A 23,484-nucleotide genomic window follows, 5' to 3' on the forward strand; every position below is an offset into this window, starting at 1 on the left:
TGAACCAGATGCTGCCAACGATTCTTCTACTGCAGTTCAGTGTGATACGCACTTCAGCTGACAGCGCTGTCAGCAGCCACGCAGGAGAGGCGCTCCGCACCACCCTAGGATTTTATTACTGAATTATGACCACAATGCACACTTTTTATTTGTTTGACTGTGTGTAAATCTGAGGTTTAACATCACAGATGATCAAAGGCACTGAAACGTGAATCTTAACCATGTCTACAGCTCTGCGATCAAATGGGTCATTTATTGTGTCATATTGTAGTTGTTGTCAAACGTGATGGCAAAAGGATTCTGGTGTCCCGTATGCTGCATCATTTCAAGCATCAAGCTTTTGTTGCACCCAGTGCTCATTTTCATTGCTTTATGTCCAACATCTGTACAGGGTAGGACCATTATCGAGCTGATATTGTGTAGTCTGAATTTGGCATTAAGGTGAATGAAGCTTATCTGCTGGATTGTTTTTTAAATCTGTGCTGTAAATACATTAGTCCACCGTTAGGCTGGCTGGTTTATTACTTTAACAGATGCATCACTTTCAGGTGACTCCCTCTCAATAACAAATTATGTAGTTTTATATTAAATAGTAATTTAAAGTCACAATGTTTGACTTTAAACCATTATAAAGCCTTTCATAAACCCCAGAGGATTTTGATCATTCTAAAAAAAAAAAAAAAAAAAGCAATGATCAGTGACCGTAACTCAGCTTTTCTAGTGTTAAAGAATTTGAGTTGCACTTGAGAATTAACAGTGATGTGTTCTGTGTATCCATCATGGTCAATTGTAGGTGACTCTTAAAGGAAAGATTGTGGCTTTTATTTATTTTTACACTTTACTGCATTTTCTGCAGTGTTATAAGAGCTACAGTAAGCGTCTGGTCTCAGTTTCCTTCCTGTAAGAGGAAATTGAGTAATGTGGTCAGCTTTGATCTGTACCACGCTTCAGCATCAACAATGAACAAAGGTGAGCCCAACCAATCGCATTGTTTGGCTCGGCCCGCTGCTACACTGCTGTTTTTCTCCCAACTCGTGCTATAATCAAGGTTGTAGAGGCTGAATCGATCCAGTCATCCAGTTCTGCTGTAAAACCATTTATTAAAACATCAAATACTCTGCCTTGGTGGATGTGTGCCCAGTGATTACCTTTGCAAATCAATTAAGCCACCAAGTAATTGATTGGATACGAGTCTGCGGTTCCAGGATCTTGTGCTTTTGGAGCGAGTGAAGGTCAGCTCAGCGCATTTGTACCAGATTTCCTTTAGATTCCTCTCTTTCTATTGAAGAAAGTAGAGTTAACATGGCGGGTTGAATCAATAGAGAAGGGATTAGATTTATTTTTTGGAGTCTCTCTAAAGGGTAAAGAACTAGAATTTAAGGCTCTAATCGGCAATCGCACTTTCACTTCGAACAAAACGTTTATGCACAGTAAGATTAAGATCTGTTCGTTTTCTGACTGTAAGAAACATGTCTTTTACTGTCAAGGTGAAATATAAACAGATTAAAGCATTATGATAAAAAGGGGTCCATTGGAATATATGACAGTAATGATTTTTGTGATTGTAGAAATGAGTTTGACTCAAGGTTTTTTGTAATAAATGTCATGCACAGAACAGAACTCCACCTTATGGGCTTTAGTAAGGCATGCTTTATCTTCCAAATACTGATGGGAGTTTGGGGTCAGTGGTCTCTCTCAAGCTGGGTGTTACGGCCTCTGTTTAAAGGAACAAACCAAGGCTCAAAAAGGGATTGGAGGATGCAACATATTAAAAACGATGACAGACACAATGTTAACAATTAACCAATTAGCTTTATTGGATAAAGATTATTCCCAAAAGTAACAAACAAGGAAAAACAAAAGACTGGAGACCCCGGCCAAAAAAAACAAAAGATGGGAAGACACTGGACCAACCTCGCAGTGGGCCATCGCTCCCCGCGTCTCCCCCTAAACTACCTAAAAAGGGTAAACTAATCCTAGAACGAACAAAAAAGACGAACTGAACTACTGGTAACCTCCAGCCCAAAGTAACACAATAAACTAAAATAACAAAACTCCAGCACCTAAATGTGCCTGGAGGTTGGGAAAACACAAACCTGCTTGTTGTGGATAAAAAAAAAAAAAAGATGAGAAGGAAACTCCTCGCTGGTGTGCTCTCCATGTGCCCTCTGTCCCTTCACTCTCTGCCTTCTTAGCACCTCCCCACTCTACCTGAGCACTGATTACACTCAGGTGTGCAACAGGCAGAGGGAGGAGGGCAGAATGAGGACCAGAGAGGGAGAGAGACGGGGAGAAAACAAGACACACGCACACACACACGAGACACAAAAATGAAGGCAGACAGTCAATGAGCCGCCTCCATCCTCTACAGTGCGAATCGGAAAAGTTACACAGTAACTGAATTCCCTGCAGCATGAAGATGTAAACGTCAATGCAATTAAAGCCCGTTCATCTCCACCGCGCCATCATGAGTTTTTTTTTGTTCACTTAAAACAGGTAACAGTCGGAGCTCCGGTTGAACTCGGTTCCACATTAGTAGCCGTATCCTCCAAGGCCTTTGCCATTATACTAGAAGAGGCAGGTTTTCCAAGAAGGCAATTATTCATTAAATTAGTGTGGAAATGAGGTTCTGGTGGTTGTGTACTGATGAATTATAGTGGCCAGTAATTTGCACGATAATTAAAGATTTGAGCTCCTCAGTGCGCCGTAAGCATAAATCACATTTGCAAATGTCGGCCAGAATCTGTGAAGCACTCCACCTAGTTACAGCCAAACACTGAGTTTTAACAGTGTTTGAACTTAAACCTTTATCACAAAGACTTTTCTACAAGCCAACTAGGTTTGCAGCAGTAGCACTATACTCTACCTGCAGTGAAGGTAATGGGAAATTTCACATCAGAAATTTCACATCAGAAATCTTACTGAATGTGTTTTCATACTTTAATAACTGACTGAATTCAAATAAATCATTACTAAAGCATTCATGTCAATAGGGGTGGATAACGAGGACTGGGATAATAATTCAGACCAGGAAGTCAATGTCAGTCTAGGCCAATATCCACACAGTAACAAAAGAACCATGTACATACTGTATCCGTTTTGTTGAAATATTTTCAGTGTTTAGTCCAGTAACCTAAATCTTTAAGATTCATAACTACACAGTCTACAGCGAAAACAAACCAAAACTTGGATAGTGAAATGAGGTAGGCCTGCTTGGTTCTTTCAGTGAATGATTGTAAAGATTTACAAAGATTATGTTTACGGCATTTACTATGTAACTGGGACGTTTCTGGACCGATTGGCGGGGATTGATGTGGACGAAGTATACACGACGGCCCTATACACTGGTAAGAGCCAATGACCTTTAACCATGTATATAGCTAATTTAAATAGCTGACGTTACTGTATTGTGTGAGCAGTTAATATCATTTAACTTTTTATGTGGCATTTTCTTTTATCGGGGTGCAAATGTTCCACCAAAACAAGTTCCTTCTCGAGACTATTTAGCAGAGGCACCATTGTTGTATCCGGAGCTTAGCGCCGCCCAAGACGATTGTGATTGTCTTGATTTGTGATGCAAACAACCCAGAGTGTTTTTTCCTCCCAAGAATGTATGTGTGATGTAGACAGACCTTAATCCACAGTGCTGTAGAGTTACAGTAGGTCTGGCAATGCAAGACCAAATAAATCCTATTCATGTCAATGTGTGGGTTATCCTTGATAGGGGACTGGTTGTTATTGTATTGGTAGTGCCAAGTTTTAGATTTAAATTCCTACTCAGTCTTTCCATTTTTGTACAGTAAATGCCTTGGCTGGCTTCTCCAAACGGTGTGTGTCATCATCAGTAGAAAAAGGAATCTGGGTGTTAAACGTATAAAGCTAACCACATGGCCCTGTGCTGTTGAGTGGCGAGTGCTAGACGGATTATTACATAATTTCAATAGAAAGTGGTTCATTAGAAAAAAATCCCATCACTTTGAACTGTGCAGTGTTCAAACGCTGTAAACAAAACATTGCCTTAAGCATATTACTGCTAGTGATCCGGATACACAGTATGTTTGCATATAAATGTACTCCGTGTTCCACAGCTAAACCTAAGTTTTTTTCAAGATTATTCAGATTAAAATAATTCTTACTGGCAGTGGTTCCAATGGTTCCTTTCTAGAGTACTTCTAGTGTACAATTGTCTACGCATTGTTTGAGTAATGATGTATTTGCTGCTTCATATAAACTGGGGTATACAGTACATAGACAAAAGGATCCTGAGATACATGGAATCTAAAGAAAAGGCACTGCTTAAATTATCTCCAGTACTCATTTGAAATATAGTCAAAGCAATACTTTAACCAGTGAGAAGCGACACGTAAAGTACAATGAGCTCAGTCTAGCTTTCCCTGCTTAAGGAACTTACATCCTGTGAGATCTGCTTTGACTTTTTTTTTTTTTTTTTTTTTTTTTTTTTTTTTTTTACATTTTCCTTTCCACAAAGTTAATTTCCACAGTCTCTGTCAAACAACGTTTTCGGTGCTTGCCATTGTTTAATTAAGAGGAGGTGTGCAACACGAGAGCACGCACACTCCGGCTAGATGAAGGAACTCCTCCGCTGGGACTTGATTCGGTTTGAGAGACTTGGCGTGGGTGGGGGAGAGGAGATACGCTGCCAGAGAAACGTACAGTACTCCACCAACACATTGAATGCCCCGAGGGAATTAAGGCAAAGAATTCCTCCTGGATTTTCTCTTTCAGCCTCTTGCTCTCTCGCTTTTTTGCTCCCCTCCCGTCTCTCTCCTTCTCATTTGGTTGTGGTAATTCATCACGGAATATCAAAATCATTCAAAGCTCCAGCACTGAAATGAAGGCTTTGGAGCCCATGTATAATTGGTTTCCGTGAGGTGCCACCATCCCTATTGAACCTTCTTGACTCCCTGTCCCTAGCAGTAGTATTATAAAGAGACAAGAAAATCCCCTGAAGACACATAGACATAGACATGACTGCTGCAAGAGGACGGAGAAGATGTTGCGCCTCCAACATTCATGAAATTACAAGCTTTTGATTTGGTTTTGTCTCTTTCATTTGTTTTAGGAACATGCATTCACATGGCATCCTTTTGAACACACACCAGAGGAGATTCAGTCAGTCCCAAGGGACCCTGAAGGCAGAACATCTGATAGGGCGCTTCTGATTGACTTTCATTATATTTTCCAGTAAATAAAAAAAAAAAACTGTAAATTAAATAAGTAATCAACCTAATGATACTAATAATAGAAGCAAGAGGAAATTAACTTCAGAGCATAGCCTAAATTGTTAAAATAAATCTTTCACGTACCCAATTTTCATCTTGTCCCTGGACATCTGGATCATAGAGACTATATTCTCCCAAGAAAAATGATGGCATCAGTTGTCGCTGATGACTTTTGAGTGACAACGCCCTAGGAATGGTGTCTTGTCCGTTGGGCGCAAAGGTGTAAGTAGTGAGACGTTATTATACAGGGGGGACAACAAAACGTAAGGCTTTATAACACGCAAGACCGCTTTCCGTTTTCCACACCTACGGTTGTTCCATTTAACAATGACTAAGATTCACTCTTCTTTTAGCTTTGTGTCCGTCTTCACCAAAAAGTGTGTTTGCGGGAATTAAAAACAAGACGATGAGCTGAAGGATGCTAAAAAGTTCAGCAGAGTTTAGGGGAACTTCAGTCTTCACCTTACACATAGCCTAGTCATTAATCCATTGGTTAAAAAAAAATATTGATCAGTGCAGCTTTAAGTAACCAGGTTAAAGTAAGAAGTACAATACACTTGGCAGTCAACAAAAACGGCATAAAAACAAAAAAGACCCAGAAGAAATCCATTCTTTAATTGAACCCATATTTAATCAGGTTAAACCCACTGGGAGGATACTTCTTGGCCTGGCCAAGACAGTAGCATTAACAAGTTGCAAAGAAACCATACATTCAGTACCTGAACATTGTTGTATGATAGTGTGTCTCAGACCACTGCTATCTGCTTCTACTTTGAATCACAATAAAGACAGTGTTAGAGTTGAGAGCTGCTTGAGCCTCTGCGACTGCAAAGCGCCAATGGCTTCGAACGCCATCTGTGACTTTGGCCAGACAGTTCCTGTTGCCTGGCACAGTCACGCATATGACACACACACAGCACCGCTGCAGCGACACTTCCAGTTTGGGTCTGACAGTCATCTCCAGCCAACAACGGGCTTCCTTCCTCCCAAGTGCTGAGGAGGGGAAGACCGAGCATGCCTTCTGGTTTTAACTGAGTGTGCTTCCGAGATGAGAGAGGCTCTTAATTTACTGTGGCATCTGCTCCTTCAGACAGCATCATTCAGCTTTAGCCAGGAAGCCAGTGAAGTAATCCATTCTTTTTATTCTTGTGGAAAGGTCCAGGAAGTTTGGATACCTCATCACCTATCATTAGGACCTGCACTCTGAACTGAACACGTTGAAGTTACCTATGACCAAGTCAGGAAAAAGTCAGGAACTAACTGCAAATTCATGGATAAATAGCAAATGGAATCAGTCGATAATGACCAACCGGCTGCTCAAAGTGGTAATGAGCCCATGACGAATGATTAACTCTGAAATTTGATGTGACATGGCATATAACCAGTAACTAGGGTTGGGCGGTAATACAGTATACCACAGGGTCTAAAAATAGCCACGGTATCAGTTTCAATACCGTCATTAAAAAAAAATGCAATGCACTTATATAGGAGACAAGGATTAAATATTAAATTGTGGTGACCCACAAGTAAGACTGAAAGACATTCACCAAGATACCTTTTTAAGGGAGAGGGGTTATGATATACGGCGGGCCGCTGCTAGCATCGTGGCTAATGTCGGTGCTATCTACCATCAAGTTACCGGACTTTTGGCAGCACAACCCACGGATGTGGTTTCAGCACATTGAGGCCCAGTTCCAGCTGAGGGGAATAACACAGGACATTACAAAGTATTTCCACGTGGTATCGGCCTTAGATGCCTCAACAACAGCCAGGGCCATGGCGCTGTTAGAGGCTCATCCGGCTAACGGCAAGTACGACGCACTCAACACATTCCAGTTGGAACTCTTTGAACTGTCAGAGCTGGAGAAAGCAGACCGCCTGCTGTCCCTGAACAGCCTTGGCGACAGCAAGCCGTCAGCGTTAATGGAGCTGTGCTGGGCGCGGCGGATCCCTCATTCCTCTTCGCTCACATTTCCCTGCAGCAGCTTCCAGCACCCGTGCGCACCGCACTGGCCTGCTCCCCCCTCTCTTCCTCCAGAGACTATCGGGCGCTGGCTGTGGAGGCAGACAGGATTTTCCTCTCCAACCGGCAGCAGTTTGTCCACGTGCTGCTGCCCCCACAGCACACGTCTGCCCCGCTTGCACTCCACAAAATATAATTTTATGTAATTATGTGTGGTTGTCATCATGTGACAGTGTGGAGACGAAAGTAGTTTTTTGTAAGTTATGTTATTGTTTCAGTATTAGTGTTGGGTATTCAGTTTCTGAACGGTGCACAAGCCAACAGTTTGGTGACGCCGTCTGAGCCTTACGTCATAATTTTTAATTAGTCACGGTAATACCATATACCGCGGTAAAATGGGGAGGAGGTTGAACATTGGAGCTGCTTTGGAGGCACACACCAAATCCTAACTAGTTAATTATCCTCTGGACCGCTGCAGTCTCCTTTTCTTTCTCTCTCCTTTCCGTCGGGTGGCGCGCGTGCCCTGTCATGTTGTCCGCACCACTCTCCGACATGAACTCATGGATGTATTAAGAGAACGTATGAAGTCCAACAATGACAGCTGATAGACGGCCTTTTGTAGGCTACACCTTCGTTTTTTGAAGCGTGAAGGCTACCGTAGTTGTAATACTGCGTGGCGAGAGAGAGTTGATTGCGATATATGATCTCAACGCTAGATGGGAGTAATTCTTACACAATGTAGCCTTAATGATCCAATTAAGTCATGAATGGAAGCCACAACTTGTCCAATTTGTTCTTATTAACACTAAAATGGGAAAAGTGTTTTATCTTTTGTAGCTATATTGGAACCCAATATCCCTCATCCATCTAGCACGTCAAGGTCCTGTGGGTACCTTCCAGTTTGCTACAACCGTTTACATATCATCTGACCAACAGGCACTATCAGGTGTATCCAGAAATAAGCAGTAATGGTTTATACTTCACAATTGTTATACATGTACTTTGGTCAGGGATCTGCACACAGCTTTCCGGAATGCATTCAGTTGAGTGCAGATTCAAAACACGGAGAAGAGAAGCTGGTGAATTTTAGTTTTTCATGAGTTGGGTCATTATTGTGTAAAGTAAAACACATCCTGGCAAGCTCTGCTTTAGTTTTCTGTCTACAGCCAAGCTGTGTGTTGGTATTTGTGAGGATGAGGGGATATCCTGTCACTTGGCTGATGCTTACAGGTGATTACCATGCAGGGCTCTCAATGAGAGAGCCGGCGTGCCACGGAAATGAGCGGTCTGGTGTCCACTTGTGCGCTGCTGCTCGCCAAGGTTTCTGGCGGCAGTATGCTGGAGAGAGAGGTTTAGAGCCTCTAATAAATCCCATGGCTTCACGTACTCATAAATAGACCGCTAACAAAGGGTTAGTAGGGGGGGTCAGGATATTCTGTCATTCCCCCATATGTTGATTTGAGCAGCAGGGGACGTATTCATTAGCTACCCTGTTATCCAACTCCTTCAACACTGTTAATGAGGTGCTGCCGTGTTGTACAGTGTAACTAATAGGAAACATGGTTTCGCTGGAGTGCATATTCATGCTGACATCAGTGCAGCTCCTCAAATTAGTTGTCTAAATGACATGAATGCATGTGGCGGACTGAGTTTTAAACTTTCAAATCTGAAATATTGCCAAATCTAGCTTAATGAGTAGAATCACATGAACAGTTAATTTTTGAGGCAGGTGTATTTGTATAACACGTTTCAATGAGGCAATTAAAATTGCTTTACATAAGACATAAAGGCATTAAGACAAGATGTGAAAGTAAGTAAAAATAGGAAAGATGAAAATCTGGTCAAAATATAACAGATTGTAAAGTTTCTGTTCATTAATGACTTTTCTAATGAGAAGTTCAACAGACTGGCTAACTTACTGACACCTTTGATAACTAGCTTAGGGTATTGATCCAGAGAATGAAGGCAATTTAAATCATTACATTGCCCACCTTAAAATGTGTGTGTGTGTGTGTGTGTGTGTAAAAAAGAAACAAATACACGTAATACCTTTTTCTTAATAAATTGTCTTGACTACATATATTATGTAAGTCCAGACACACATGGAGGTAAACTGCAACTTGACTGTTTGGCAGAGTCAGTGTGACATAAACTCGTGGGAGTGGTGCGTATTCTTGATACTTCTCTGCCATGACATAAAGAAGGATAGGAGAAAAACTCTGAAGGTGACTTGGTATTATCTTCACAATCACCTCTTCAATGCACCTTCATGAACCTTTCAATAAAACAATTTGCTGTTAACAAAATGTTCCCGTGTCAGCCAAAACAAATTAGTTTTCATATGGCCAGATGTTATTAATGCACTAGATCCCAGAGTAATGCTGCCTTTCTATTCTGCCTCTGCAGGTATTTAATTGCATTCAACTTGTATCCCAGGTGTAAGATATTCCCGATAAGACGGCCAGAATGAAAAGCAGCCAGACTGAGAACACCTAAATTACCACTTTTCTGATGGTAAAGTGGTTTCATGCATTTAGTTTGTTCTTATTTTATTCCGTATGTCAGGTTAAAAACAGCTGATGAAAATCCCAGTCATCTACATGGGTCAGCAGGTTGACGCACGCAGCAGTTTGTCCTTTTAGAGGAAGTTTGAACCTCTGCTCCTTCAACCGTGGCAGGATCCTTCCGTTTCAGCATCCTCGGATAGCGGCATCCTCTCCCTCCGCTCAGCAGAAACCAACGCTGCGTCTAAATAGAGTTGTAGAAACAAGAGAATCCGGGGCTTAAAGAACAAAAGAAGGGGCCAAGTTCGAGCGAGACGGAGTGAGTCGGCGAGATTAGAGCCGTCAATCCCGGCATCTTTAGCACCTAGCGAGGCCTCCTTGTGGGATCAACCACAAAGTTGTTACAGAGGCGAAGGAACTTTTCTAGTCAACCGCTGCACTCTGCCGCCCTCCCCACCTCCCTCCCCAGCAGCACCAGGCATTGGGTTGAGATAGGTTTAGGCGGGGTGAGTGGGTGGGAAGGTGCAGCATTGAAGAACTTTCCCTGAACTCTTGCCGGCTTTGTGTCTCCTACTTTCATCTCAGGTCACTGTCAGTGGAGGGTTTATCTCGTTAAAAGCGGTCCTGAGATGAAACGGGGACCACTGCTGCTGAACACTAACATCCTCGCTTCCGGTGCTGATTTTTCTTCTTCGCAAACCTCGGAGTGAAGTTTTTCTTTGTGCTAAATACTGTATGGGTCATTTAGTCTTGAGGAATAAGTAACCCCACCGTCTCTACCTGATTAATTAACTTGTCACTGGAAAAATTCCACAAAGCGTGAAATTGCAAGGAATAAAATGGATGGTGCACAGAGGAAAAAGAGCCCGGAAAATATCTAATCCCATATTTTATTCTTCATAATTTAATGAGTAAAATAAGAAAAGCCACCACAAGGGAATAGAGAGAGAAACTCGATTATGATTCTGTTGCTTGGCATATATAGCTGCTAGTCACACTGGGAGAAAAATATCTCAGCCGGGCCTTGATGAATACACAGGCTCACCTAGACAACGTGTTTGGATCAGTCAGATAAAGACACTGACAGGCAACAAAGACACTGACAAAAGACATCTGTTCTGTTGGGAGTTGCCACCAGACATCTGACAGTTATTAAAAATGACTTATTCTCATGAAAAACCCGTTTTCTCACTCACGTGTTATTTGGTTATTGTCAATCTCCTCGCACTATTGTTGTCGCAGGCTTAGTTTTATGATAGCAAATTTATCCCGGCCTGCCCAGATAATAAAATGGTAGCAGTGGTAGTAGACACAATGGCAAAGCAAAGGACTATGCTTTATCTAATAGCTGTCTGCCTTTCCATGCTGCACACAGGTAAGTTTGACACTGATGACTCACTGAAATCATCAATACCCTCCATTTGCCTTGCTTTGTTGTAGTAGATGTAATGCTCAGCAGCATCCCATTTGCTCTTGCTTTTACCAATTTTCAACCAATTTTTAGCTTTACAATAGAATCAGAAATTTGTGTCAGCGGGCAGACAATGAAGAGACAGCTTTGAGGAAAACTGATTTCTACAGACATTATGCAGCGCCAGATGCCTCAGTGTTCATTGTATCCGTGCCGCTTTAATTTGGTTGCTGAACCTCACTGGAGCATAAGGCAAAGCTGCTTCACTTCTCTGTGAGAAGGCAAAGCTTTGACAGCTTTTCCCCCTACCAAACTCTTTCTGATACGAATCAGTGTGATATAAAATTAACATTAATGGTGCTACATCTTCCTAGTTATTGTCTTGTCAGTTAACGAAGCTGTACATGTGATCGATTCACCAAAAGTGCAGTCGCTGTTTAAGATGTAAGAAAGGAGAGTTACATTTGAAATAATGTTTTCAGATCCTCTAACAACTGGAGGTCAGATGTCCGGTATGTCATGCAAGTTATGATCTTTACAATTTCCGTTCTAGTTGATTTGGCAACACCTGTGGTTACTGGTAAACTGAAAACATCTTAATAATAAGTCCCAGGCAGAGTTCCAAATTGCTTACTTTTTCTCTTTACTTTTAGAATGTACTGCCGCTGCCCTTGCAAAGTATGTACTGTTAGGACATTATACTTCAACATTGCACCTTGAACTTTGACCCTATGGCTCATATGCACAATGGATTGTGGGTGCATGCTGACTTGCATACTGCAATATGCGACCGGATGCTAGGGCTGGGCGATATGGAGAAAATCAAATATCACAATATTTTTGACCAAAAATCGATACCGCAATGATATTGTAGTGTTGACTATTGGTGCTTTCACAAAATATTTACACAATGAGATTTTTGATAAATAATCATCAGTAATGTGGATATAATGACTACGTGGGTAAAGGCAAATAATAGAACAGTCTGGTAAGTTCAGAAAATGACATCCCTTTACTGTAATGCAGCCTTTAAAACCAGGAAAAGACAACACGTATGCCATATTACGATATCCAAAATCTAAGACGATATCTAGTCTTGTATCACGATAGCGATATAATATCGATATATTGCCCAGCTCTACTGGATGCTGTAGGACATCCTGGTGTCTTTGGCATACTGCATTTGACATACTATAAATGGGGACATACTAAATCTTTTTCTGGCATACTAAATAGTATGGTAGTATGGGTATTGGAACTCAGGGCCAGAGTTCAGTTCCAATTGACACGTTTCTGAATCACTGGGAGAGAAAATGTGCTTTAAGCAGGTACTCTGTCTGTCTTGTGTTCATTATAAGTAGCTGTAGCTATACTTGTGCCTTTGCAAATAAGTTTCCTCTTTGTCTGGCTCCTCCAGATCATGTCATGAATCGTGACTTATGTGTATGTGCGCAAAATAAGGTGAAATATGAGCGTGCACAGGCTCTTGTCTTCTGAATTTCATCCGGTACGTGCATGAATGCTTAAATATATTTAATGGCAATAGCAGTGTAAATGCCAGCCCTAAAGAGTATACATAATTATGATTGATATAATGAAAATGTGAAGGACTCCAATACTGAGGTACAGCTTCATCTGACCCCTCTGAGATCCGAGAGGTTGGTGTGATGGGATGTTGAGCAGGGTGGTGGATGTACTTACTTTGACACGGAGACGCAGGAAGTCAGGTGCTATAAGTATTAACAGGATGAATCCTCCTTCCCCCCGCTTCCTTTGTCTTATCCACATGTAATCCAACACTACGCTGTAAGGGGTGTTTCACAGAGCTCAGGGGAATGCGGCAAACAGGAGCGATCCATCTTGGTGTTAATTAGAGACATCTCCATTTTATTGGCACGAGGACCGGATGGTGTTCATAACGTCAGTTCTGGTCAGCGTATATGCTCAGGGATTTATTCCTCATCAAATATCTGATAACTAAATATAGGAATAACGCCTCTGAGTGCATTCTTAAAGTGCCCATATTATGAAAAGAAATCACTTTTTCTGTATAGATTGTATAGAACTACTTACATGTCCCTCGTCAGCTAACGCTGCTGCTAGTGCCTCTAGCTAGCTAGCTAGTAGTCCTTACCTAGCTACTGCACATGTGCGACTCCCAACAGAGATGGGATAGAAGTGAGCTGCCTCACTCTGTAGCTAAAACAGAGAGCTCAACACACAGGGTGAAAAGAGTAGCTGCAGCAATGTGCAGTACAACAAAAAAGATGGTGTTTTTTGATAATCAAACCATGTAAACCTATTCTGGTACAACCTAAAAATACAATTATGAACCTGAAAATGAGCATAATATGGGCGCTTTAACGACAATAACTGCTAAACTGTGATGCATCACTGTAGCACCTATAATAACAGTAAAGAATGTCCTTGGGAGGGGTTTAAGCATTTATGTAGAAGTTACCAATGCATGTGGTCTGAATGAATGAAACGTGCGTGGCAATCATCCATATGGTGAACACGTCTTTAGCCAATTACATTGCCTAGGTGAAACTATAGCACAGAGTAATGCCTCTTATTAATACTCTTTATTTTTAATTCCAGTGTTTCACAGCTGCAGTACGACTTTATTTGCTGCTACATCGTGGATCACAGATTAATTTGAAGTATTGATTTCATTTGTTCTATTTCCTGCTCTGAACACTGAGGTTTTTCCATATAATTACTGAAAATTCTAACTTAATCACCAGAAGATTTAAGAAAGCCATCATAGCCCCACCCACACAGTTAGTTTGACAGGGGAATTCTGGGAAATGGAGTGCAGATATGGTACTAAGTTCTTGACACAAAAAAACAGAAACAGGCTGAAATAAATGAACAAATCAGAAATCAACTTAAATAAATCACAAGTAAAAGCTTACACTTTCATTAATCTGATTTTAGAAAAACTCACAGTGAAAATTATATTTAGTCCCGTATAAATCCACTGCACCTGTCAGAAGTGATTACAGTGTACAAGTGAGGGCACCAATTTGGTAGTGCTAATTTGCCAGATGGATGATGTATAATATTAAAAATGCATTACCAAATTTGTAATTTAATCATTTGTTTTATATTAAAAGTGCATAATGAAAGCAGACATTTATATCCTATTCATTTGCACTACTCCATTACAAAGTGTTACAGGAACGAGTCGATTTCAGATATGGAATCGTCTGGGAACTGTTTAAGGAAGACGTGATGCAAATACTTGCAGTGGGTGAAGACAAAGAAATTCAGTTTTCATTGTAATAACCTGCTAAGTTTAAATGGCAGCTGTGAATCTCAAATAAATGCATAGGTTAAAGCTGCACTCATCAATCATGTTATGTTTAACAATATATCAAATGACTGTAATGTGAAAGGAGTCTGCTCTTCTGAGCTTTTTGCTCATTGTTTGTTTTAGGACCCGCAACTTTAGTGTTTTGGTTCATTCTCACGACTCTCCTCAACCTTGTTTCTAGAAGATCAAAGATCAAAGAATAATGAATATACAGTGCCTTGCAAAAGTATTCACCCCCCCCTTGGCATTTTTGTGTTTTGTTGCCTCACAACCTGGAATCAACATGGATTGTTTGAGGATTTGCATCATTTAATTTACAGAGCATGCCCACAACTTTGAAGATGTTTTTTTGTTTTGTTTTTTTATTGTGAAGCAAACAACAAATATGACAAAATAACAGAAAAAGTCAATGTGCATAACTATTCACCCCCCTAAAGTCAATACCTTGTAGAGCCACCTTTTGCGGCAATCGCAGCTCCAAGTCGCTTTGGATAAGTCTCTATGAGCTTGCCACATCTTACCACTGGGATTTTTGCCCATTCCTCCTTGCAAAACTGCTCCAGCTCCTTCAAGTTGGATGGTTTGCGCTTGTGAACCGCAGTCTTTAAGTCTGACCACAGATTTTCTGTTGGATTGAGGTCTGGGCTTTGACTAGGCCATTCCAACACATTTACCTGTTTCCCCTTTAACCACTCAAGTGTTGCTTTAGCAGTGTGTTTGGGGTCATTGTCCTGCTGGACGGTGAACCTCCGTCCTAGCCTCAAATCACGCACAGAGTGGTACTGGTTTTGCTCAAGAATATCGCTGTATTTGGCACCATCCATCTTTCCCTCAACTCTGACCAGTTTTCCAGTCCTGGCTGCTGAAAAACATTCCCACAGCGTGATGCTGCCACCACCAGGTTTCACTGTGGGGATGGTGTTCTTTGGGTGATGTGATGTGTTGGGTTTGCGCCAGACATAGCGTTTTCTTTGATGGCCGAAAAGTTAAATTTTAGTCTCATCAGACCAGAGCACCTTCCTCCATACGTTTTGGGAGTCTCCCACATGCCTTTTCGCAAACTCCAAACGTGCCATTTTGTTTTTTGCTGAAAGTAATGGCTTTCTTCTGGCCACTCTGCCATAAAGCCCACCTCTATGGAGCGTATGGCTTATTGTCGTCCTATGTACAGATACTCAGGAACTCTGCAGCTCCTCCAGGGTTACCTTAGGTCTCTGTGCTGCCTCTCTGATTAATGCCCTCCTTGCCCGGTCCGTGAGTTTTGGTGGGCGGCCGTCTCTTGGCAGGTTTGCTGTTGTGCCATGTTCTTTCCATTTGGTTATGATTAGATTTGATGGTGCTCCTGGGGATCATCAAAGATTTGGATATTTTTTTATAACTTAACCCTGACTTGTACTTCTCAACAACATTGTCCCTTACTTGTTTGGAGAGTTCCTTGGTCTTCATGACAGTGTTTGGTTAGTGGTGCCTCTTGCTTAGGTGTTGCAGCCTCTGGGGCCTTTCAAAAAAGGTGTGTATATGTAATGACAGATCATGTGACACTTAGATTGCACACAGGTGGACATCATTTCACTACTTATGTGACTTCTGAAGGTAATTGGTTGCACCAGAGCTTTTTATGGGCTTCATAACAAATACATAACATACATACGCACCTGCCAGTTTTTTATTTAAAAGAAATAGTTTTATGTACACATTTTTCTCATTTCACTTTACCAATTTAGACTATTGTGTTCTGATCCATCACATAAAATTCAGATTAAAAAAACATTGAACTAAAGACTGTAATGTAACAAAATAGGTAAAAAGCCAAGGGGGGTGAATACTTTTGCAAGGCACTGTACTTTGATTTATTAAAGCTATAGTGCGTAGTTTCTGTCGCCCCCATGAGGAATTCTAAGTAATGACAACAAAACTGTGGGCCATCCACATGAAACAAGCTTTCCATGATTGCGCACCACCCCCACCCCTCCTCCACACAGTTGCTTATAACCAAGGAGGACACGGAGGATTAAAAAAAAACATGATGTACTCTTCAGAAGAGGTAATTATCTTCAATTGAGTTTCTGGGCGCGAATTTTCTGAACATAGCCATACTGAGAAATACAGAGTTTTATGGAGCGGACAGTCTTAATTGGCTTTGTATCAACTTACTTGGCAATGGCTTGAATGTAACGGATGTTCATTAATATAAAAAAGTTATGCACTAAAGCTTTAACATGTATTTTATTGTCTTAGGCCACCCTCAGACTGGCATTACTTTGCCAAAAGAGACGGTAGTTTTTGTCCCGCCCGCTGAGGGCTTACTCAACCAATCCAATTTCTCTCTGTCTGACTAGTACAGAACTACTACTACTTTCAGTAACATTCACAGATGCACACAATGAAACATTACCTTATAATGCTTATTTCTTTTATTGTTGGATGATAGATAGAATAAAGACTCCAGGCATACGTTTCCATAAGCTGCAGTTTGTTTGCATTCTGGTCACGACTAGAGAAGATGGAGGTTTCACAGCTGAGACAAAGCAAAGTTTCAGACTGGAGTTCCCAGGCTCGGCTTAAAAGGATTTCAACACACCGTAGTGAGAAGGCTACTGTGAATCAACACTTTATTATTATACCCGCAGCAACCTATAAATAATTCCACCACAGCCAGTCTCATTCGTCATTTGATGGCTTGATGAATGCATCACAGGATTTCCTATTGCTGAATGTGAGGCGCATCCATATAAAAGCAGCATTCATTAGTTATATATCAGGCATATATTGAAATGTCATACAGACTACTGCGTTGCACCAGGAAAACAAATTACATGATCAGATGAAAAATAGCCGGTATGTTGGTACCTTTTGCAGGTGACATCCTCCACTTTTAAACCCACCTCCTCTGGCCTGGAAAGTTTAAGAAGACATGTATATCAGAGTGATTTACATTCACATCTGTAATTCTCTCTCAAACATGTAAGTCCTTTTGTTATGTAAAACGATTAAATGAAATGAAATTTCTTTTCCCAGAGAATCAATGAGCTCCATTCCCTTGGTGGACTGTGTAATTACAAAACCCTCATTAGATTATGAAACTATACAACATATGGTGAGAGGAGGAGATTCCTTTGATGTGCTCTTGTAATGACTGCAGCAAAAAAAAAGAAATATAGAAGAGAGAGAACTGCCTGCCTTTACCTCATTTAAATCTCTTGAAAGAAATCAAAGCTTTGAAAGCGAGGCTTTCTGTATTTTGCAGCTTCCCTCCCGCCCCCACCCCCGGACACTTGTGTGACTCCTCTGAAGTGACTCACATACCAACCGGTAGTCTGGCATTGACCCTGCAATTGTCAAGCTGTTTGGACGCGCCGAGGCCAGCGGTGTCGCAGCCTTTAGATTCACGGGGAATGTTTGTCGTTTTGCCAAAGGACGCCTCCGCTGAAGAAAAAAGACTGAAGCTTGATGTTTGAAGGAAGCGCTTGCTCCTCGTGAAAACATGAGAAATTCGCTTTAGGCAGCGCTCGTCTTCTGTTCTCGGTGCAACACATTTCATAGACTCTCTGTTTGGAAAAGGATGGCAGGCTGGGAAATGGAGTCATTCAGTGTGACTGTGTTTGACAGACGCAGACAAGCAGCAGTGTTTACAACGAGCACAGAGGCATGTTACCAAAGGAAAACCAAGATCCATTTAAAAACCTGGAGAAATAGCTCTTTGCCACATTGTCTCATTTCTCTGTGTCTGTCAAGCATCTGCAGCTGAAAAAACTCCTGGTTACACAATTGTCTCCCTTGTGGAAACTTTTTTTTTTTCTTGTAATTTCTCCAAAGAGAAGCATTTAGAAATTGAGAGGCGTCAGCAATGCTACAAAAAAAAGCATGGAAAATCCTCACCAGTAATCTGAAGCAGAGGGTTGAGATGCAAATTGACTTACAGGCTTGTTGCTGGTGGGTCCCTTTATGACAAGGATATGAAATTTTTTAATAAGCCCGCTTCCCTGAGCAAGGGGAGCTAATTTCTCACTGGGGTCTTTAGCTAAAAACATTTAAGAAGCTCTCATCTAGACAACAGAATTATGTGTGATATTGGGTCATTTGTAGGTGAGATATTGTCATCAACCATGTATTAATTCATAGGAGGATTTTGTCTGTACTGTATAGGTACAGAACTTATGAACAGCAGGTTCTAAGGGCATCTAATGTATAAGATGACAAACAGGGAAAAAAATTATATTGACTGAAAGGATGTAATTAGTAAGTGTAATGTTGCCATGGAGTCAGCTGTGTGCTACAACATTAGCTCTTTATATTAGCCTATATTTGTTTACATTTTGGCAAACTGGCACCATTTAAAAATATTCCGAATTAGCTATTAGCAGTTCCTGTTTGCATTGTACCTGTCGATGACTGACAACTATCACTGGATTACTTTGATACTGAAGAAAAACGTATGTTTACGGACGTTTATTTGCAATAGACATCAGAGATGATGATATCCTTGGGAAGGGTAAGTCAGGCTGAATCTTAAACAACTATTGTGTCTGTTTTCAGATTTATGTTAGGAGTCCAAGAAAGGGGTACGGATTTTGACGCTAATTGTGGCTCAATGGGATGGTGCTGTTGTCTCCTGTCTAGCTCGAGAAGTGTTATTGTGTTTTTCTTATAATTTTGGAACACTTTCAGGAGGCCCTAGTTCTAACAATCCCCTCCCAGGGGACAAACAAACCAAAACATCAACGTCATTATTCACAGGATTTTTTTAAAAGCAGATTGGACTCAGAATGGGTAGACATGATAACAGATGGTGCTCTTGTTGTGGTAAGGAAGGCTGAAATGAGAGAGACAATCATTTGAAACCATTTAACAAGAAACTACAGAGCAGGGATACATCTGACGCAGGGCTGTGCATTTCAAAATAAATGCCTGCGGATTCACATCAAAAAACGCCTCACTTCTCTACACTGCATGATTTTAAAAACTAATTCTGGCTGTTGATTTAATAACTTGAGCATCCCCTCTGAGGTGACAAGTTTGGAAAGGACCCTTGATGTTACCGGGGGCTTAGAAATGACAGGCAAGCAGCTGATTGAACTTGACTGAACTCTCATTCATGCAGTCATTTGGCAACTTAAAACATTTTGCAGCTGTCTGAAAGTTATGAATCCCTAAATTCTACATAGCGATACTCCCATTTACAAACAGGCTTGCACTACTTTTATATTAGAAGTTGTTTACAGAGGTTAGAATATGGGAATTATTAATCAGATGCAACACACACAATCAGCAACGCAGCAAAATGACCAAAAGAACCATAGTGGTGTTGTGTTACAAAACGTTGAAATGTGTTTCCAACATTTTATCCACATCCTCATATTAGACGCACTTTTCTGTGCAAAGCAAAGCAGTCCAGCCAACACCAGCACGAGTAGAACTTTCACAACTAACCGCTTAATCACCTCTCTGTGACACAGTGTCATCAAAACCTGAATAAGATGAGCTCCAAAAATGTAGAATTTATTGCAGGACTTTTGTATTAATTAGACATAAATGTGCCTAACAACCTTAAGATTACCCCCTCTGCTATTTAAATATATTGTAAATTCTGTAAATAACAGCATGGATGCATTTTATTTCCCCCCTCTCTCTCTCTCTCTCTGTGAATGTGATCAGGGCGTTCCTGCAAAAGAGAGGCTGCCTCTCAGTGAACCTTCCCCGAATAAATAAAGGTTAATAAAAAATAAAGGCAAAGATATTTTTTTAAAAATCTGCTAGAATTTTTATACAAAAAAAAAACTCACTTTTTTTCACTCTTTTAGGCCCTTTGAAAAAATATCTTCCTTGGCAAAAAAATAATTTATTGAGTGAATCAAATTTGAACGTGTCAGTGACGTGTTGATCTTTACATTGTTAATTTCCTATCCTGGTCTGGGACACCCATTCATACGGTTTGATAACGTACTTTAACTTATCATTGCACTTACAATAACGAGCGTAGCTGTCCTCAATTTAGGTCATCGTATACGTCTCATCTCCGGCTTTTCCTGCATCCACCGTGTGTGTGTGTGTGTGTGTGTGTTTGTGTGTGTGTGTGCACGTCAATAGCGGGGGGGGACTGCACGAGCAGCAGCCCCATCCGTTGCAGAGAGCCGACAGGATTGAAACAGCAGCTGCTTCAGCAACTTTAGAGTGAAAAAACGTTACAGCATACATTGATGTTGAAATGTATACAGGTTGGCTGGACGGTCTGAAATGTTTTGCACGGTCTTTCGCTGTATGTTTTGTTGGTAAATATGAGATGTTCGAGTCTCGTCTTCATATTGGAAACAAGCTCTCTCTCACTCCTGCTTGGTCGGTGGCTCTCAGAGTTACATTATACTGATGTAAAGTCTGGCACGTGGGACTGCTGGGATTGGTTGAACTCCGGTTATTGGTCAAATTTGCGGAAAAGTTGCAGCGATTGTTCAAAATTGCAAGTCGCATCAAAGTCACGGTGATTGTTGAATTCGCGTGAATTGGCACCATCGCGAAATCCTGGAGGGACTGTTAAACCAAAGTGGTGGACCGGCATTGCCATCCCTAGATCCATGCCGCTATCAGGGCATGTAAAAACTATCTGTGTTAGCATACAGATGCTAAAGAGACACAAGGCTGTAGTTACACAACAATAGTTTATTACTGATGTCATCACTTACACAGACAAAGGAAGTGTTAGCAATACCTACTGAAAGGTACTCAACAAATCATACTTTGAGTCGAAAAACTGTTTTGGGAACATTATTGTCAGTGACCAGATGCTGTGTGTTTTAATGTATACTGCTGTTGTCTAGAATCTGAGCTCCAGAGCTGTGACACAAAATCAAAATCTGGCAGAAGCGACTGGAATTGGCAGAGTGATTTTCAGAGGAAAAAATAAACCACAACTTGATCCAACTTTCTGTCCGATAACGACTGGTAGTTTGACCAGTTTGAACTTTTTACAGCTCTGGTTTAGTTCATCAGTCTACACAATGTGTAGAAGGTTTATGAGATTTGGTTGTGCATTTCTTTGAAAATCACCCTGAATATCTGCCGCTCAGCCACATATTTTCATCTATATCTGAACCTTTGGAACTACACATTGTTCGAGAAGAAAGCCACAATTGACTGATTAAAGAAAATCACATTTTGTATTGAATATTTGCGATGCTTACAACAAACTGACCTGCTGTTCACCCTGGTCAACCTGTGATGCAAATCCCCCCGTAAAGGACATATTAGTCTAGAAATTAACACACAGGCAAGGTTCACCGTTGGTTTCCACTACAAGCAGGACAATGTCGCAGAATAAATCCTGTCGTCCGGTAAAGCTAATCATATGGAGTCCTTCAGAAAGAAGTGCTGAATGATCAGGGCTTGATGTTCATCCAGTTCAAGAAGAAGCATTCAGAGTTTTCCAAAGATTAATTGCAGTCCAGAAGAAAGTCTCTATTTACAGAAAAGGTCCTTTGCATTACTTCTCTTTTGATGGTCCAATAAAAACCAGAACCGTTGGTTCACCTGTGAAAGAGAAATATAGTGTTAAAATGAAATCAGAGCGATGCTAACATCAAAAACTCAAACAAAGTGACCCCCACAAGCAAGCACAATGATACTTTGCATCATTTTCATCTATAATGTACATAAATGCCTGCTTCTCTCTATCCGAGTGGTGTAACACAGTGGGACTGAGAACTTGGCATAAGCAGAGACTAACGAAGAGCAGAAAAAGAAAAGAGTATGACCTACAGTAATAAAACTCAACTTTATCAACAGAAAATCCAAGCAAGAAGACATGAGACTCCCACCCACACTGATTTGAGATGTCAACAATGTTGGCATAGCTGGTACAAAATCCGATGCATTATTCAACACCGAAGCCTCTTTTCATTCCCACAGTTTGCCACTGTGAGAAAGCTCATTATCTTCAGAGGAAAGATAAGGCTAAAGTTCTAAAACCCCTGACCTTTAGCCTTTCTTTTCCTCTACAGTACAGTATATAGCCTCTAAAGAGGCCATAGGGTCACTATAAAATTTCTTGTGTGAGATCTCAACTTTAGTTCATGATGCTTGCAAGGGACACATCATCTAAACTGTCTGAAAACTTTGACCAGAGTAAATGTCATTTCCACTTTTTTGGTCCCTTTTTAACAGGTGGTTTAATACTTTTATCTGGCTATACTAGCATGAGAAAAATGATGGCTACATTTAGTAATTTCACCCTAACTAAACTAGAAAGTCTGGGCTTGAGCAACACCCCTGAAAATGTCGGTCAGTGTTTCCCAAAGCCCAAAATGACATCCTCAAATGTCTTGTTTTGTACACAACTCAAAGATATTCAGTTTACTGTCACAGAGGAGTAAAGAAACTAAAAAATACTCGCATTTAAGAAGCTGGAAAAAATAAAAAAATAAAAATAAAAAGACTCAAACTGATTAATCAATTATCAAAATAGTTGGAGATTAATTTAAATAGTTGAAAACTAATTGATTAAGCTACAGTATTAAACTTTGCAGCTCTAGTGTTAGTTCATGTTGTGGAGTTATTTCCGATATATATAATATTCAATATCACTCCAGTACCTCCTGAAAGATTTGTATTGGCTTCATGTAACAGCACATGGATCTATCAGTTGGACTCGTGTGCAGTATCTGGGAGGAAGGGTTTGTGCTCTACACACTGAGGTTTTCTCTCCCCTAGTGCGATGCTGTCAGATACTCTGAAGACCTCCATTCTCCTTGAGATTAAATTGCCTGTCATGAAGCCCAGTGGCTGACTGGCAGCTCCTCTGCTCCTCAAAAAGTACATTCTGGAAAAGACTCTCGAGGAACATAACGTAACGGCCTTCATAACGACGTCCGCTATCAATTCCAACCGTCTGTCAGCCGCCACGTAGCTTTGACGGACAGAGGGAAGCCGTCGCCTGAACTTGTAAGGCTCCATTATCGATGCTGAACTTTTGATAGGAAACAGACAGTTCTGACAGCCTGGTTAGATCAATTCACAACTGGCTGATTTGACACCGAGCAGGCCAGAGCAGCAGC

General features: G+C 41.0%; 1 protein-coding gene and 1 long non-coding RNA gene across 9 annotated transcripts in view; one reads left to right on the forward strand and one right to left on the reverse strand.

Annotated features, from left to right (window-relative positions):
- LOC114549897 (uncharacterized) overlaps positions 1-23,484 on the forward strand; it is a 116,330-nt gene that overhangs the window by 10,231 nt on the left and 82,615 nt on the right. The gene's annotated exons all lie outside the window — the stretch shown is intronic.
- LOC114549896 (protein FAM19A2) overlaps positions 21,929-23,484 on the reverse strand; it is a 70,492-nt gene continuing 68,936 nt past the window's right edge. For both annotated transcript variants that reach the window (XM_028570210.1, XM_028570209.1), the window contains exon 6: positions 21,929-21,961. The gene's annotated coding sequence lies outside the window, so the exon portion shown is untranslated. The remainder of the gene's footprint in view (positions 21,962-23,484) is intronic.

Source organism: Perca flavescens, chromosome 23, assembly GCF_004354835.1.
Source record: "Perca flavescens isolate YP-PL-M2 chromosome 23, PFLA_1.0, whole genome shotgun sequence".
Taxonomy (NCBI): Eukaryota; Metazoa; Chordata; class Actinopteri; order Perciformes; family Percidae; genus Perca; species Perca flavescens.